The sequence below is a fragment of the Plecotus auritus genome (assembly GCF_963455305.1).
Source record: "Plecotus auritus genome assembly, chromosome: 5".
Classification (NCBI taxonomy): domain Eukaryota; kingdom Metazoa; phylum Chordata; class Mammalia; order Chiroptera; family Vespertilionidae; genus Plecotus; species Plecotus auritus.
This window is the reverse complement of record NC_137776.1, coordinates 84,712,425-84,730,218: the sequence shown is the minus strand read 5'-3', so window position 1 is coordinate 84,730,218 and position 17,794 is coordinate 84,712,425. Positions and strand designations below refer to the sequence as shown.

General features: G+C 40.9%; 1 pseudogene across 1 annotated transcript; it reads left to right on the top strand.

Annotated features, from left to right (window-relative positions):
- The first annotated feature begins 12,768 nt into the window (after positions 1-12,768).
- LOC308248247 (small ribosomal subunit protein uS12-like) lies at positions 12,769-13,190 on the top strand (annotated as a pseudogene). The gene has a single exon. The product of its transcript is annotated as a small ribosomal subunit protein uS12-like (transcript).
- Positions 13,191-17,794: the final 4,604 nt, after the last annotated feature.

Here is a 17,794-nt window from a genome sequence, read left to right as displayed (position 1 = left end):
TGGACATTTTAATGATGTTGATTCTACCATTCCATGAACACGGTATATTCTTCTTCCATTTGTTTATGTCTTCCTCTATCTCTTTTTTCAGAGTCCTGTAATTTTCTAAGTACAGGTCCTTTACCTCTTTGGTTAAATTTATTCCTAGGCACCTTAATTTTTGTGTTGCAATGGTAAATGGGATTGGTTTTTTGTTTCTCTTTCTGTGAGTTCATTATTGGTGCATAAAAAAGCCATAGATTTCTTGGTGTTAATTTTGTACCCTGCTACATTGTCAAATTCATTTATTAAGTCTAGTAGTTTTTTTATGGAGTCTTTAGGGTTTTCTAAGTACAATATCATGTCATCTGCAATTAATGACAATTTTACTTCTTTTCCAATTTAGATGTCTTTTATTTCTTCTTCTTGTCTGATCGCTATGGCTAGTACTTCCAGTTCTATGTCAAACAAGAGTGGTGAAAGTGGACATCCCTGTCTCATTCCTGTTCTTAGGGGAAATGGTTTTAGTTTTTGCCCATTGTGTATGATGTTGGCTGTAGACTTGTCATATAAGGCTTTTATTATGTTGAGCTATGATCCCTCTATTTCCACTTTGCGGAGAGTTTTTATCAGGAAATGTTGTTAGATTTTGTCAAATGCCTTTTCTGCATCAATTGATATGATTATGTGATTTTTGTCTCTCAATTTGTTTATGTGATGTATCACATTTATTCATTTGAGGATATTGTACCAGCCCTGAATCCCTGGAATAAATCCCACTTGATCATGGTGTATGATCTTTCTAATGTACTGCTGGATCTGATTTGTTAGGATTTTGTTGAGGATTTTAGCATCTATGTTCATCAGGGATATTGGCCTGTAATTGTCTTTCTTTGTAGTGTCATTATCTTATTCTGGGATTAGAATAATGCTGGTTTCATAGAAAAAGCTATGAAGTATGCTTTCCTCTTGAATTTTTTGAAATAGTCTGAGAAGGATAGGTTTTAGTTCTTCTTTGAATGTTTGGTAAAATTCCCCTGTGAGGCCATCTGGCCCCAGGCTTTTGTTTGCTGGAAGTTTTTTGATGACTGCTTCAAGTTCCTCCTTAGTTATTGGCAAAGTTGGAGGGATCACAATACAAGATATCAATCTGTATTACAAAGCCACTGTTCTCAAAACTGCCTGGTACTGGCACAAGAACAGATATGTAGACCAATGGAATAGAACAGAGAACTCAGAAATCAACCCAAGCCATTATGCACAATTAATATTTGACAAAGGAGGCAAGAGCATACAATGTAGTCAAAACAGTTTCTTCAATAAATGGAGTTGGGAAAATTGGACAGGTACATGCAAAAAAAAAAAAAAATGAAACTAGACCACCAACTTACACCATACACAAAAACAAACTCAAAATGGATACAGGACTTAAACGTAAGGTGGGAAACCATAAATATCTAAGAAGCCATCGGCAGCAAAATAGCTGACATTTGTCATAGCAATATCTTTACCGATACAGCTCCTAGGGCAATGGAAACTAAGGAGGATATAAACAAATGGGACTACATCAAAATAAAAAGCTTCTGCACAGCAAAAGAAACCATCAACAAAACAATAAGAAAGGCCACTGCATGGGAGAACATATTTGCCAATGTTATCTCTGATAAGGGTTTAATTTCCAAAATTTATAGAGAACTCATACAACTTAATAAAAGGAAGATAAACAATCCTATCAAAAAATGGGCAAAGTACCTAAATAGACACCTTTCAAAAGAGGACATACAGAAGGCCAGACATATGAAAACATGCTCAAAGTCACTAATTATCCAAGAGATACAAATCAAAACAACAATGAAGTACCATCTCACACCTGTCAGAATGGCTATCATCAACAAATCAACAAATGACAAGTGCTGGAGAGGATGTGGAGAAAAAGGAACCCTCCTGCACTGCTGGTGGGAATGCAGACTGGTGCAGCCACTGTGGAAAACAGCATGGCGTTTCCTCAAAAAATTAAAAATGGAACTTCCATTTGACCCAGTGATCCCACTTCTAGGAATATATCCCAGGAAAACAGAAACACCAATCAGAAAGGATATATGCACCCCTATGTTCATAGCAGCACAATTTATAATAGCTAAGATTTGGAAACAGCCTAAGTGCCCATCAGCAGGTGAGTGGAATAGAAAACTGTGGTACATCTACACAATGGAATACTACACTGCGGTAAAAAAGAAGGAATTCTTACCATTTGAAACAGCATGGATGAAACTGAAGAGCATTATGCTAAGCGAAATAAGCCAGTCAGAGAAAGATAAATATCACATGATCTCACTCATATGTGGAATATAATGAACAACATAAACTGAGGAACAAAAATAGAACCAGAGTTACGAAGCATTGAATAGACTGTGCAACCTATGAGGGAAGGCAGGGGGAGAAGGGGTATGAGATCAACCAAAGGACTTGTATACATGCATATGAGCATAGCCAATGGACATAGACGGAGGGGTGGGAGTGAGGGCATGTACTGCGGGTTATGGGTGGCCAAGGAGAAGTCAATAAAGAAAAAAGGAGACATATGTAATACATTAAACAACAAAGAATTTAAATTTAAAAAAAAAGAATTCGAGGATCTACAATTTTACAAAACACATAGCACACGTACCTTTGAGTTTATCACAAACATACTTTTTTCAGACATTGTGAAGCTGGTTCCGGAGCCAGCTTCTCCCACGGTGGCCTGTGGGCCTCGTCCTTAACATCTGTGCACCTCATATCTCCATCAGCCAGACGGAGACGGTGCAGGGACAGACTAATATGCGTGGTTGTTGTGACAATTCAGAGATGGTGTGTGTGGAAGTGCTCTGTAACAATGCAAAGCCCATGAGTGTGATTGGGGAGGGAGGATTTTTGTTTGTTTGCAAAAGTATCCAACTCCTGAGACTTTAGATTCCCCTAAAGATTCCATGTGAAACATGAAATGTCCTTTCTCTGTTCCAATAGTAAGGAAATCGTCGCCTTCAATTACATTAGAATTCCAAGGCCTATCTTATGATGAGAAAAATCACCGTGGTCTGCGTTTGAGTAGCTTTATGCTGTTGTTTTTCTGCATCAAATAACTCTCAAGCTTTTATTAACTGTTCTACTGAGTCCTATTTATCAGAGAGGCAGGTGTGTTACCTGATAATGCAATAAGCTCTGGTGGATGCATCAGTTGTTTTATTTTTTTATTCCCATAATCAGTTCCCAGAGCATAATAAAACAAAAGGCTTATTTCTCCCCCAACCCCCTTCAGTTATTTCCTAGTAGTGGACCTGTAAATTATCAACTTTCAGAAATAACTGTTGCCATTCAATAAGATATATAAAATATATTTTCATCTAACAAGGGACATGATAGATAAAAACAAAGTATTCTTTAAATCTGGTGACATGATGAAAGATGCATTGTGTTAAAGTTAGCAATGGGCATGACCTGAGGAAACAGCCAGAAAGACCTCATTTAGATGTCGTAAAGTGGATATTACACGTCATTTTTCTAAAATGCAATTGCAGGCATCTTATCTTACCTTCCTCTGAGATTTGCAACTCCCAAAATTGTCAAAGCCAAGAAAAAAAAGCACCTTATTATGCAGATATGGCTGCATAAAAGTGAAATTGGGGGTAAACCTGTGCCCTGGGAGGGTGCAGAGCCCTGACATCATTTCAGAGGCAGCCACACCTCCAACCTCCCGACCCTCCTGCCCCGTCCTCAATACGGGTCTCCCTGCCCTTCTCCCAGGGGTCTCAAGACTTTCACAGGCTGTACCCAACTTGTTCCCTACACAGTTCTTTAATATTTGATAATTAAAATTAAAAATTATGTTAATACATCAAATTTAATAAATACCAATTATAGTTAAGTCTCCATGCTAAATGCTTCAATCCCTACCTAGATCCTTAAGGGCTTTGCTTTAGATAGGCAAGTGTGGTCTACAGAACTGTGATCTCATTGGAGGAGAAGCAGCTCGATTGAACAAGCAAAAGAGTTTGACATAAAAAAGTACAATCTGTATAATTTTATTTATGTCAAATTCTAGACCAGCCAAGATTAACCAATAGTGACAGGAAGCAGATTAATGATTGCCTGGGGCTGGAAGTCAGCAGTGGGGGATTGACTGTGAAGGGCTATGGGGAAATTGTAGAGTAACACAAGTGTTCCATACTTTGACTACGCACTGCTGACACAAGGGTACACATTTGTCAAAAGTCACCAAACTGTTCACTTAAAAATAGCCCATCTTCTTGTATGTAAATTATACCTCAAGAAATAAAAAAGAAATAAATACCCAATCTCAGCCTCACCTTAGACCTACTGAATGAGAATCTGCATTTGAACTACATGCCCTGGTAGTCTGAGTATTATTGATGTTTGAGAATCAAAGGCTTAGAGAACTGGTGCTCAATTTGTCCACACATTGGAACCTCCTGGGAAGCTTGGAACATTACTGATGCCTGGATCTCACCCCCAGAGACTGTGATTGATTTGGTATGCACTGTAGTCTCAGTCTCAGTATTGAGATTTTTAAATACTAACCATGTGTGGACCATTTATTCTGGGCAGCAGTTCTCAAAGTGGGGTCCCCAGACCAGCAACAACTGCAGCATCCCCTGAAAAGTTCTTAGAAATGCAAAACCCCACAGCTACTGGATCAGAAACCCTGGGGTGAGACCCAGAAATGTGTTTTCACAAACCCTTCAGATGATTCTGACACACACCAAATTTTGAGAATCATTGATCTAGACCTAGGAAGATTATTTTTAAAACGAATTCCTCCATCTCCAACTCCTCTCCACGAACCCAAGTCCCAGGGGGTCTCTGAAAATAACCTGCATTTGAAAATCACTGCTGTGGAACTTATAGAAGAAATTAGCTTATTAAAGGTCCTAGAGTATGGCATCAAACTATCACATGTATAGGTTCCCTCCTAATCACCAGCCCCATGCTTGTGGAAGAGAGAGGAGGAAGATACTAGTAAATGTGCAACATACTATCCTGATACATTAATCAAGACTTTTTAAAATCTCTATTTCCAAATGTACCTGTCTCTCTTTCCCCAGTTGAGCCACTCAGAATTAATATGTCAGAAATTAATATTTACAGAAAGTGAAGGAGGGAAAATGGAGTTTGTTGTTGGCTCATTAGAATTTCAAAAGCCATACCCTTAGATGTAAAGAAACAGAGCTCAGAGTATAAATATTAGATTTCCAAATCAGATATATGAGGAATCAGAGGAGGGCATAGAGTCCCAAAGACTAGATATTCTACCAGTAGAAAAAGAGGGAAAAAACAAAGAGTTCATTTACCCAACTATGGGTCCCTGAGAAAGGGAGTTCAATGATCTGTTCTGATCATCACCCCAGGCAGACCTGAAGGCTTGATAGAAACCCACGTAGGTAGAGGTTCCACAATAGAGAAGGTCTGTGCCCCTTATCTGTGTAAGCTTCAGGGAGGCTAGCGACTTACCAGAGCATGGTGACTACATGCTGGGCTTGGACAGATGTAGCTTCGAGTTTCACTGAGTTTCCTAAAACCCAGCATGATGAAGGACAGCAGCTTGGATCCCATATTCCACCCAAGGCCAGACTTGAGGGATCTTAAAGAAGGCTATGAAAGAAGAGGATACAAGAACCTATGTGAATTGACGAACATAAGATCCAATAAGAGGGGACACCTCAGAAAATGCCAGGGTGAGAAAACGCCAATAAGGACAAAGTGATCTCTTCCAGATCTTAGAGACAGGGGCATCCCCAAGGTAACTGAGAATAAGTCTCTGCCACCTGGTGTGACAGGGGCTTTTAATGTAAATTATAGCATTACAGAAAAATTCAGCGAGTCCTAGAAAACTTCTCCTGAGTTGGGCACCCAAATTGGTTCCCTCAATATAATGAATGTCCCTGACTTCAAGAGAAGTTGGTTTGTCAGGTTGTGAACAGAAGATAGCCTGTGAAAAGCCAATAACAAGAAAATTTTGAAAAATAAAATCAAGGAAATATGGAAGAGGTCTCACCAGGTGGTGGAAAATTGTCAAATGAATGGTCAGGTAAGTGGTAAAGGCTGGCAAGATTTTGTGAACTCTAAAGCAAAATGGAAACATTGGCTCACATTCCAAGTAGAGGAATTGTGTAATAGACCAAGTAAGGAAAGTACTGGGAACTAGCAAGTACACCAGTCCAAAAGAGGGCCTGAAACAAACTTCTTTAAAACAAAGGCTGAAGTGAAATGGCTGCAATATTGAGCAGATTTAAATTTGGATCCAATTAACGTATGTTGAGCTTCTATAAGTACCCATCATATGGCTTTTTGTCACGTGGAAGAAGCTTACTCATTATAGTTTGCAAGATCAACTGAAATTTACCTAAGTGAACAGAGTAGTGGCCATTGATTCTAATGCCACTTCCCACTAGTATTGTGTCTCTCTTACTGGATTATACACTCCTCAAGAACAGAGATCACATCTTCAATTCTCTTCTTGCTGCATTGTCTCATCCTTAAGTATTGGGATGTGGTGTTTAGGTTTTGTCCCTGGTTGAACTAGAACTCCTGAAATTTAAACATGGAATATACTTTCCCCTTTACTCATGGGTATTAAGCACCTACTCTGGGGTAAATCCTGTTTAACCACAGCCTGCATTTCAAGTACATGTTCTTCAACAGGCTCTGTACTAGGCTTCAAGAATCATTTGAGTCTAAAATGTAAGCACAAATAATAGGTGCCAGTCATCTTGCTAAGCTCCACAACCCATGCTCAAACCAGCCAGCTTATCTGGTCAACAATTTCCTTAAAAAATAAAACAGGCAACAAATGTAGTCATGGGTTTTGGGTTATAGCACAACTGTGAATGGTAATAGAAAGCTCTGAGTAGCAAAAGTCCTGATATCTGTTATTCTCCCCCACAGGCCCTATGTCCCAGCCACATTTTTTCTCATTAAGCATTGTCTTTCAGTATAATTTTTTGTCAACTTAATGAGAAATCCCCCCCCCAGGCAGAGAATAGACACCAAGAGGTCTCAAAAATGCAATATTTATGCTTTTTGTGACACAAAAGGGCCTCACTCATTATATTTTGAAAAATTGAATGAATCATAAATAAAGAGCAGCAACTATCGATTCATATTCTGTCTCCCCAACTAGACTGTGCATTCAAGAATGGTGACTATGTTTTCAATTTCTCTTCTATATCTCATTCCACACACACAGACAAGTGCCTACTTTAGGACTCTATATAAAACAAGTGAATTGTGAAACTCAGCTGACCTTAAAAATAAGCAAGAAATCTGTTTCATGACCTTGTCACAAGGGGAAAATTGCCTTCTGAGATTACACACAATAGGGAACATGGAAAATGTAGATATTCTTCTGTAATGTTAATTTTAAGAAGTTTCAGACATCACATTTCTGTAATGTGGCCCATTGCAGAAAGTAGCACTGGTGACGTTTTAGAAAACTATAAAAATATTCCACCATCTGCCATGAATATAAAAAGTGATGTGTGATTTTTCAATTTCTTAGGAGTCTGCGTTAAAAACATTGAAATGGGAAACAACTGGAAAATCTACAATTGGAATGCATACTTGGAATCAGTATAACTGAAAATAAATGTACAAAAGATCAGTTCCTGGTAGCCAAAAGCCAACTGAAAAGGAAAGCTGAAACCAATCTCTCCTGTCACTCTGAAAGTTTCATTGATACCTCCAGACTTTGAAAAATCTACTTGGAAGGTGCTATGAAGCAGTACTATATTGGCTGGCTTTACCTTTACAGTACTCTTCAAGGAAAGAGAATAAGAACCACAGAACAAAACATCAATTAAAATGATTAACCTAGTAAACCAAGGAAAGGAGCCTTAGCCTGGATCTCCAAGGCTCTGCGTTCATGTCCCATTGTTTCCACTCAGTTATGTCAGTGTGAGCAAAGCACTTGACCTCACTGAATCTCAATCTTTCCGCTCTAAAACAGGAATAGTAATAATATTTCACCTTCCTTTGTGGTTTGCTTTTATGATCAAATAAAATAATGTTTGAAAAATCACACTGCAAACTATAAAATGTAAAATATTGGAATTTAAAAATATAATTGTAAAGGATGAGGACTGTAACCATATTCTCTAAACAAAAGAAATGCCCCATTTGTTCTAACAAAACATTTTATTCTTTTGAATGTACATAGAAAGTCTTAAATCATATTAAAAATTAAATCATATTAGGTTGACAATAAATTACATAGTTAATGAAATGAAATTTAGTTGAAGTCAGAGTTGCTCCAGAAAATCGTAAACATAGGTGGATATGTGTAGACATGGAAATGTTGAAGTCTGGAGAGGGAAGTCATAGGTGGGTGGGCACCCTAGTACTGTCTTTAAATGTTTATCAATAGACTAGGGGCCCAGTGCATGAATTCGTGCACCTTGAAAGGAACTGTGGGTTGCAAGGCTGCAGTAAGCACTGGGGCAGGTCTTGGCCCATCCTCCATGCCCCCACCCACCCCCTCCTGCTGAGGTCCCTGGACCCCTGTCTGCCAGCAGCCCAGCTCCCGCCGCCACTGCTTCCACACACTAATGGCACCAGCCCCACTTGCACCCGCTGATAGCGTGGAGCCATTGGGGCTGGTGCCAGCAGCAGGTGTGAGTGGCTGCTGCCCTAATTGCCCCTCAGGAACAGGGGGAGATGGAGAAGCCCTCAGGGGCGATTGGGACCGGCAGCTGCTGCTCGCACCCACTGATGGCACCAAGCGATCAGGGTTGGCGCCAGGCGTCAGCAGCGGGTGCAAGCAGCAGCGGGTGCAAGCAGCAGCTCTGGCATCGGCAGCAGGTGCAAGCAGGGCCAGCGCCGGCAGCAGGTGTGAGTGCCAGGTGGGACCATGGTGCGTGGGAGCAAAGACTTTTCAGTAACCACCAGAGACTCACCCTGATGACAGCGACTGGTGCCTCACCTTGGTCTGGTGCTCCCACTCACCTGCTCCACCATCCCTCCAAGGCTGATGACCGCCATGTTCCACGTGCACCCCCTGGTGGTCAGCGGATGTCATAGCAACCAGTTGTTTGTTCAGTTGTTTGGTTGTTCCCTCATTCGGTCTATTTGCATATTAGGGTTTTATATATAGAGATGCCACTCAAGTCCCATTTGTGCCATGAAGGTTCCCCCAACTGTTCATAGTCCCACAACTTTGCCCCCTCTGAAGGAACTGATCCTTTCATTACACATACTCTTTTTCTGCTCTTGCTTAGTTGTGCCTCCTGAAATAGATTGTACCATCCTTTGAGCCAAGACTTGTCCTTCTGCATGACACATAGCACCTGGCAGAGGGTCTGGAACAGAGACCATGATCAGTAGATGCTTGTTGATTAATATATCATTTTATGTAAAGCTCTATCTATTTCTCTAACAACCTAGCCCTGTGTCTCCACAAAGAAGCAATCAGAAGGGGAAAAGGCTTCATTTGTGGAAAGATCAACAAAGAGAACTGCTGACTATATATTCTCTTTCCTCTGTGTTATCTCTTCTGTGGAAGTCTTTAACAATCAAACAGTCATTAATTCATCCCCAATTCTTAGAGCACAATCTTACTAGGAGATCCAGGCAAGACAGGACTAGTGGCTAGAGAGCCAGGTCCTCATGTCTATCACTACCAGCTGTGGGCAAGAGGACAAGGCTCACCTCTCCAAGACCTTGGAGCCTCACTTATACAATAAAGCAGTTGGTTCAGATTATTTCCAAGAACCCCTTACCATTCTAAACTCAATAAAATAGGACACTGAAAGAGGTGGATAACTGGATCCTGGCTAGTGATTCAGTAAATCCAAATACACTTGGATCATGAGAGACAACTGGATTACGTGGTAAATGGTGGCAGATCTTGGTGAAAAACCATAACAGATTTTGCTTTTTCTTTCAGAAACTTGACTATGGTTGGAAATTAGGCAGTCAGAGAAGCACAGAGGACTGCACAGTTCTCTCTCTTATTACAGAGAAAACAGCCCTGGATGCTTGCAAATTGTACATGCGTGAAAAACAAAAATTACATCAAATTGGTCTTCAAAAGGAAATTCACCTTTATGAACAAATACAGCCTGGGGTATTATCAGAGTTCAGAGGAGGGCAAAGATGAGGTTACATTTGCAAAATCTCCCAGCAATGCATAAATGAGTTAGGCTATAAATGAACACTAGATTTGCTTCAACCCTAAGAGCTTCTATAAAGTATAAAACCTTTTAACTCCCTGTGAATAATACTTTCCCATAAAAATCTGTCTTCCTGAGCTCTGTTTCTATAATTTCTGTATCTATAATTCGGAAACTTGTTGTTATTTTAAGATACAGAGATAAGTAGTTTCAAAGAAATAGTTCCAAGCACATCTGCATGCTAAGACAGTTAACTACATCCTATTTTCTCAGAAAAAAACTCCTTCAATTATCCATTGATCAATCACAAACTCACCTTACCACTCCTCTCTTCCTTCTGCTATCCAATTTCCACCCAGGCCTTAAGACCCAGGTCAGGAAGCATGCCCTGCTTGCTTCCTCCAGGCCACTGACCTCCTCTTCTCCAGCTCATTCAGATGTAGGAGGTACCAGATAATTTAGCATGACTACATATTCAGAAATCCATTGCCCTCTAATCCTATATAATAAAGATGTAATATGCAAATGGTCATTACACCATGAAGCGTAATGACCAACTGTGTAATGACCGGATCATGGATCAGCAGGATGGTGGGGCAGCAAGCTACAAGTGGCGAAGAGCTACAGGAGAGGGCAGGGCAGCAAGCTATGGGGGAGGCGTAGGGCAGGGGCCGGGAGGAACTACAGGAGAGCAGGGCAGCAGGCAGAGAGCTACTGGAGGGCAGCAGCGAGCTACTGGTGAGCTACTGGAGCACGAATTCATGCACAGGACTACTAGTAGTTTCATAAAACTTAACAGAAGTTGCTTCATCTAGATGATTGTTTCTTGAGATTTTAGAAACATGAATTCTTATATATGAGTCCATGGTAGATACTTAACTGTGTGTGCAGGGCTACTAGTAGTTTCATAAAACTTAGCAGAAGTTGCTTCATCTAGATGATTGTTTCTTTGAGATTTTAGAAACATGAATTCTTATATATGAGTCCATGGTAGATACTTAACTGTATCTATGGTAGGGAAGAAGGAGAGGAAAAGAGAGGCAGAGAAGTAACCCACAAATACTTGTTGCTTAACTGATTCTATTGAAGAATATCTGGCAGGACATCTTGGAAGGGTGCACAAATAAAGAAATCCTTTTGGTAAAGTAAGACCTGGACCCTGAAGAGATGTAGTGGGGTATAGCATTTAAAGGCAAGAGCTCCAGTGTCAGAGTACCAGATCTGACCACCCACTTTCCCAACAATATCTGCTTTGTGCCTCAGTTTCTATTAAGTCAATGAAGTAGGGATAATAGCAGTGTAATAGGCAGTTAGATGAGCATGAGCAGAGCAGGAATGATGGACCAGATGCAAAGGGTCTCCAACCCAGAGAGCCACAGATGCCTAGCAACAGGCAAAACTACAAGCCCTTGCATGACCCCGGCCTTAAACATTAACCGCTGGAGATGATTTCTCAGCTGTGTTTCAGCTCCAGACCCAGAAAAGCAGCAAAACCAGGTGGAGTGACACCATGGCTGCCTCAGGACCAGCTGCATTGACCCCCTGCCCTGGTGCTGAACAGTAAGTGGAGACCACAACCCTAAGACACACAGGGAAAGCTGATGAAAGTTCATTTGAGATTTTCCCTGAGACTTCCAGATAGAAACCCTCAAGATTAGGACCCAGCTTGGCTCTCTCTATGGAGCATTCTGACACCTTCCCCCAACCTTTACCTTCCCCAGGGCACTCCTCACCCCAGCACACTTGAACCTCTCTTCTCTCTTTCCTCTCTCAAGGTGGATATCTTTCTCCCTTTATAGTGGGCTTTGAAATTAACACCAAAACTGTTGAAAAAATGAGCTTGATGCATTAGAAAGAGATTTGGGGTATGGAAAAAGGATTGATAAACAAGCGTGGTGTTGAAGGACTATATGAAGTGAAGGACCTCAGGAAGTCATCATAGTTAGCTTAAAGAAAAGCCAATCATCTCCTTTAAGCCACACAGAGCTGTGTTTTACATGTGCATGGATAAACTGTACTAAAGATGCAATAATCAGAACTTACTAGGTTATGTGGCAGCAACAAATAACCCCCAAATCACAAGGACTTAAAACAACAAAGGTTTATTTTTCTCACATACTTCATATCTACACTGCTCAGTGGGAGTAGAGGACTCTGCTCATCAAAATTACTCAGGGACTCGGGCTTCTACAAGTGCCTACACCTTATACACCATGTCAAAACAATGCTGCATGGCTTCCCACAACAGAGAAAGAAAAAATGAGACCCCATCACTTAAGGGCTGCCGTTCAGAAGTTGACCATTATTCTCATTCACATTTCATTAGCCATTACAAGTCACATGCCCATGCCCAATTTCAAGGAATTATGTATTCAGGAGGCAACAAGTAGAAATCTGGATGAGCCTTAGAATAGTCTAGTACTAATAAAGTATGTACTGCAGATTCCTCACACTCTAGATAGCTGAGTGACTGAGTGGGAATGAAATGGAATGGAATGGAATGGAATGGAATGGAATGGAATGGAATGGAATGGAATGGAATGGAATGGAAATAAATGCCGGACATAGATACCCTGGTAAAAATGGTAACTATATCTCTTTTGCTCAGGCCTGTGGTGTTTGCAGGATGGGCAAGTGTTGTGGCATTCACACTGCCAGGAAGTTCGGGAGCCACCAATGAGATCAGAAGTGGCATGATAAACAGTACAAGAAAGCCTATTTGGGCACAGCCCTGAAGGCCAAGCCTTTTGGATGTGCTTCCCATGCAAAGGGACTTGTGCTGGAAAATATAGAGGTTGAAGCCAAATTCTGCCATCAGGAAGTGTGTTGGGGTCCAGCTCATCAAGAATGGTAAAGAAATCACAGCCTTTGTACCAATGACGGTTGTTTGAATTTTATTAAGGAAAATGATGAAGTTCTGGTTGCTGGATTTGGTCATAAAGGTCATGTTGTTGGTGACATTCCTGGAGTTTGCTTTAAGATTGTCAGAAAGCCCATGTCTCTCCTTTGGCCTAATACGAAGACAAGAAGGAAAGACCAAGATTATAAGTTTTGATGATGAAAACACAGTATTAATAAATTTTCATATTCCTAAATAAATAAATGGTAGCTATCATCATCATTGTCATCATTATTATTCTAATTTTACATTCTTGCAAGGTAATAGTATACCCTCCGTAGATAAATAACACTGAAACTCAAAGAGATTAAGAAACTTACTGAAGGCCATACGAACTACAAGATATTTTTTTATCTATTATCTGTCTTTTCATTAGAGCATTCTATCTATCTAAAAATCTTTAGCGTGATTCTAAGCTTATCTTTCCAAGGATATTTCCCACTCATCCCCTTGCTGCAACTAACAATTTACCCAAACTACTCTTATTCTTCACAATGCTCCTCTTTATGCTTCTACTCACATTATTTCCTGCACTTGGAAAAGCCTCTTATCCCTATCCATACATCTAAGTTGCACTGATCCTTCAAAATGTGCTCAAAAATCCACTTCTTCCATGAAACTTTTCCCCATCCCCTCCAATAATCCTTTTCCTCCTTCTGATTCGCTATAGTTCCTTATTGTTGCCTATGCCAGCATTGCATTTCTCCCACCTCATTGTGAGCTCCATGAAGGCAGCACTTTCATCTGTATCTCCTGAATGTATATGAATTTTACTGTACAGAGTGTGGGGTGCAGGGTATGCCATGGAACCTAATATTCTTGAAATTGCACTAGATCTGATTCTGACACTTCACCCCACCTTCATGGCTAGTCTGGTAGGAAATTCAGTAGTGGTCATTATTCAGACCTTTCCTCCCTCAAGCCCTGTGCATGTCCCAGACATGAGAAAGTCATCCCAGAAGGCCTCTGGTTTGGGTTCCCACAAGTCGCTGCTAACATGTGCATGGTCTCTTAATGTCCAGCTCTGTCCAGAGAGGGTATGTGCGAGTCCTAAGCCTGTCCTTATGGAAGACAGACCAAGCAGCCATCCCCTTCCTGCCCACCCTCTCAGCATCCAAGCTCTTATCTCCTCTCCAGGTTCTTGAGAGGGAGGTAACTATGGGACCAAAGGCCATGAGAACTCCCTAGCTTTTAGTGAAATCACCTCCACTCCCTTTATTGCTTTGGTCTCTTTCTCACTTCTCCTACCTTCTACATAATTCCCTTGTTTCAGTTTTCAGAATACCAAACCAAGAAAGAAAAACAAAACAAACAAAAAAAACACACTCTTAAGGCAACTTCCACTCCCTGCCCTGCACTAAACCCCCTCAGGCATAGAAGGTAAAAATACTGTCTATCTCTTTAAATGTGGACAGAAAGATACATAAGAACAGAATTTCAATAAATTGTCTAATTACACAAGCTTATAGACAACCTAGGGTTGATCTACACAAAGGAGCTCTCTCCACTTGATTAAAGGCATGATGTGGAGATAATCCAGGAACTACAACAGGGCAGTTCAATTAGATGAACCAGTATGAAAGCTGTTAATACAACTACTGATAGAGCTGGCAATACTGTGTGCAATACTGTGCAACAACACTGGTAATTTGCCTATAGACATACAGAAATTTAAAATGGCAGAATTCTATTTAATGGGGCCCAATCAGTAAAAGTAAGCTTTGAAAGGCTGTTTAAAAATATGACTGAAATAAGTGGTTGACAGTTGCTTCAATAAAATATATATTGACTTGTTTAAAATAAAAACATTGATATATGGGCTCACATATATAATGTATTTGCCATTAATCCTGCACTTCCAAGGATGTTCCATTTTGAGATTTTCTTGGCCTCACGTTCATAGACTTAAAGAGATCTGTGAAACCCCTGGAATTTTACGCAAATTTAAAAGGAAGAAGCCAGGGATTTCATCAGATTGTCCCAGAAGTATATAGTCCATAAAAGATAGTGTCCAACATACACGCATTTCTAAATTCCCTCGTTATTTTGTCCTATTTTCTATGTAAGTTTAAAAAATAAATTAGGAAATTAGCCAGCAGACTTAAAATTGACACATGATTTGAAGTACTCCATTTAAGAACCACCTATAATGACACTGTGTTTCATTTTGCAAACTTAGTCCAAATGAGAATTTCAAATCACTGGAGTTCTAATATAAAAGAAAGTGTAGCACAGAATTCTAAGTAAGAGCTGTGGCAATATTTGAGCAGGAGGTATAAAGAAAGCTTAAGCTAGAAGGGTTGTAAAAACCTCTGCAAGTTAAGGTCACTTCACTCCTGTAAATAAGAGGGAATTCTTCGGAGATATCAGAGAAATAAAAGACCACCAACTATTAGTGAACTCACTGTATGGTTGATGGAGTAATCTCCAACATCAGAAACAAAATTGAGGTGATGTGAAAGGTTGGCAAAATGTTTACACCTCTTCAAAGAAAGCAAGTTGAAAGCTGGTGATTAAGTTGAAAAGCAAGTTGAAGCATTTCTCCCTCAGTGAAAATGGTGAAAGTAGGAGCAGGCCCTAGTCCAACTGACTCCCACTCTCTGCTTAGAGGGAGCATGTAACTCCTTGGGTCCAGGTCTCTACAACCCCTAGAGCAGTGATCCTCAGTTTATTTTCTGCAGGAACACAAATAATGAGGACTGTTAACGTGTAAGCTTCCTGAGGGCCGGGCATAATCATAGCGACTAGATTATCTCATTGAATCTTTATAATAACTAAGGGAATCCTGCATTTATAACATTTTACAGAAAACTGAGGCAGAGATGTTAACTAATTTGCCCAAGGTTAAGTGGTAGAGATAGATTTTGAACTCAGGCAGGCTGTTTACTGAGTAAACACCCTCGGCTACTACTCAAGACTGCCTCCTACCCCTGTCTCCTTCAGTGCTACATTCCCAACACCAAGTACAATGATCTTCAAGTAGGAAGTGTTCAGATATTAGTCAAGTGAGGGAGTGAGACCCACATATGGTTTTGCTGGCACACTAGCCCTAACTTCATCCATTTTCCTGCTACCTAAAGAGGCATGGCAGCATGTGAGAAGGCCATTCTTCTAAGAAAACACTTGAGTTTGCATACATAAATGTAGATGTGTTCTCCAACTTGAATACTCTCACATTCTTTCAATTGTTAGTAACCAGCACATTATAATAGTTGAGAGAATGGAGCCTGGTTGCTCTATATAATGGCTCCCCAGAACTGGCTACTAGAGAAGGATCCAGCAGAGATGATGTATCAGGACCTGCTGGTTCTCCACCAGCATCCCTTCTCTCTTTCTCCAAAAGTCACAGAATACAGGGACCATGGCTGCCCACCTAGGTCTACATTTCCAGAACTCTCTTGCACCATGTGTGGCCACATCATTAACTTCTTACAGGTGAAACATGAGCAGAGGTGTAATGTGCCATTTGTAGGCTGGTCCTTGAAACCTTGCACTGGGACTCCCCCACACAGCCACCTCAGTGCAAGCTGTAAGACCTAAGCTCAAGCAGGTCAGAAGGACAATGCCTTCCCGCCTTGCTACTCTCAGACCTTACCAGAAATGCAGACTCACTAAAGGGCCCCCTCCCAGAATCAGAAGCTGCATTGAACAAGCTCCACAGATTACCTATTTTTATGTTGGAGGAGGACTGAACTAGGAGATGTCAGAGAAGCCAGATGAAGGGAAGCCTGTGGACTCCTTCTCAGAAGGATCTCTAGAGCACAGCTGCCCAGCAAGCTGGCACACCCACCTCAAACTGTTCCATAAGAGAAAAACCAACTTCTATCTTTTCTAAGCCACCTGATTACTGTCTTGTTGTCTCTCCGTGAGAGCAGCCTAGCCTTACCCTGACTAACAATGAGGAAATAGTCTACATTTAGAGAACAGCAGGGAAAACCTTTGAGGAAAGTATAAGGACAAAAGCCAAAAGGGTCTCAATCCTCTGCTTCTGACAATGCATTTGAAGAACATGGTTATCAGTGTGTCTTTATTGTACAGCCCAGGTGTCAGGCAGGGTTCTTACCCCTTTCAGGTCTAGTTAAGATTGACTCAAACCTCAATTCTAAGACTTACTAAAAGCTGAGAACTTTCTCTTTGGCTTCTGTGAATTCCTGGGGACTTCTTCTCCCCATTTTCCTCGGCCTCTGGTGTCTGATTTAAACTGCACACTGCCTTGGGTTCATCCCATGTCACCCTAGATTGGAAGCCCAGCTCCTCCCTCGATTGCCAGTAAAAAGCCTCCCTCCCCAAGGACCCCATGAGTTTAGAAACATTGTTAAATATTTGGGACATTACACAGAGAAGTCCTCTATGGCCTTAGTCATCTATCTGGATCCCTCAAATTGCCTCCCCCTTTACTCCCTTTCCTTCCCCTGGAACATAGAGAACATTTCAACCAAGGGGGTGAGGGTGGAGAGGAAGGAATAAAATAGTATGGGACAGAAATCTGCTAAGGTTTGGAAATGACTTTGTTGTTCCCAGACAGCTAAGCCATTTCTTCTACTTTCCCATAGTCTATAGTCTTTAGTCCCAACTCCCTGCCCTTAGCAGCCTCACCTGCTATCCAAGGAGCCACAGCATATCTTGTCCTGAATTAATGTATAGATACAGTCATTCAACCACTTTTTATTATTCACCTGCTACATGCAGGCACTTTCCTAGGCACAGAGGATAGTTGGGTTAGAATACATGAACTCTGCCTCAAGGATTTGAA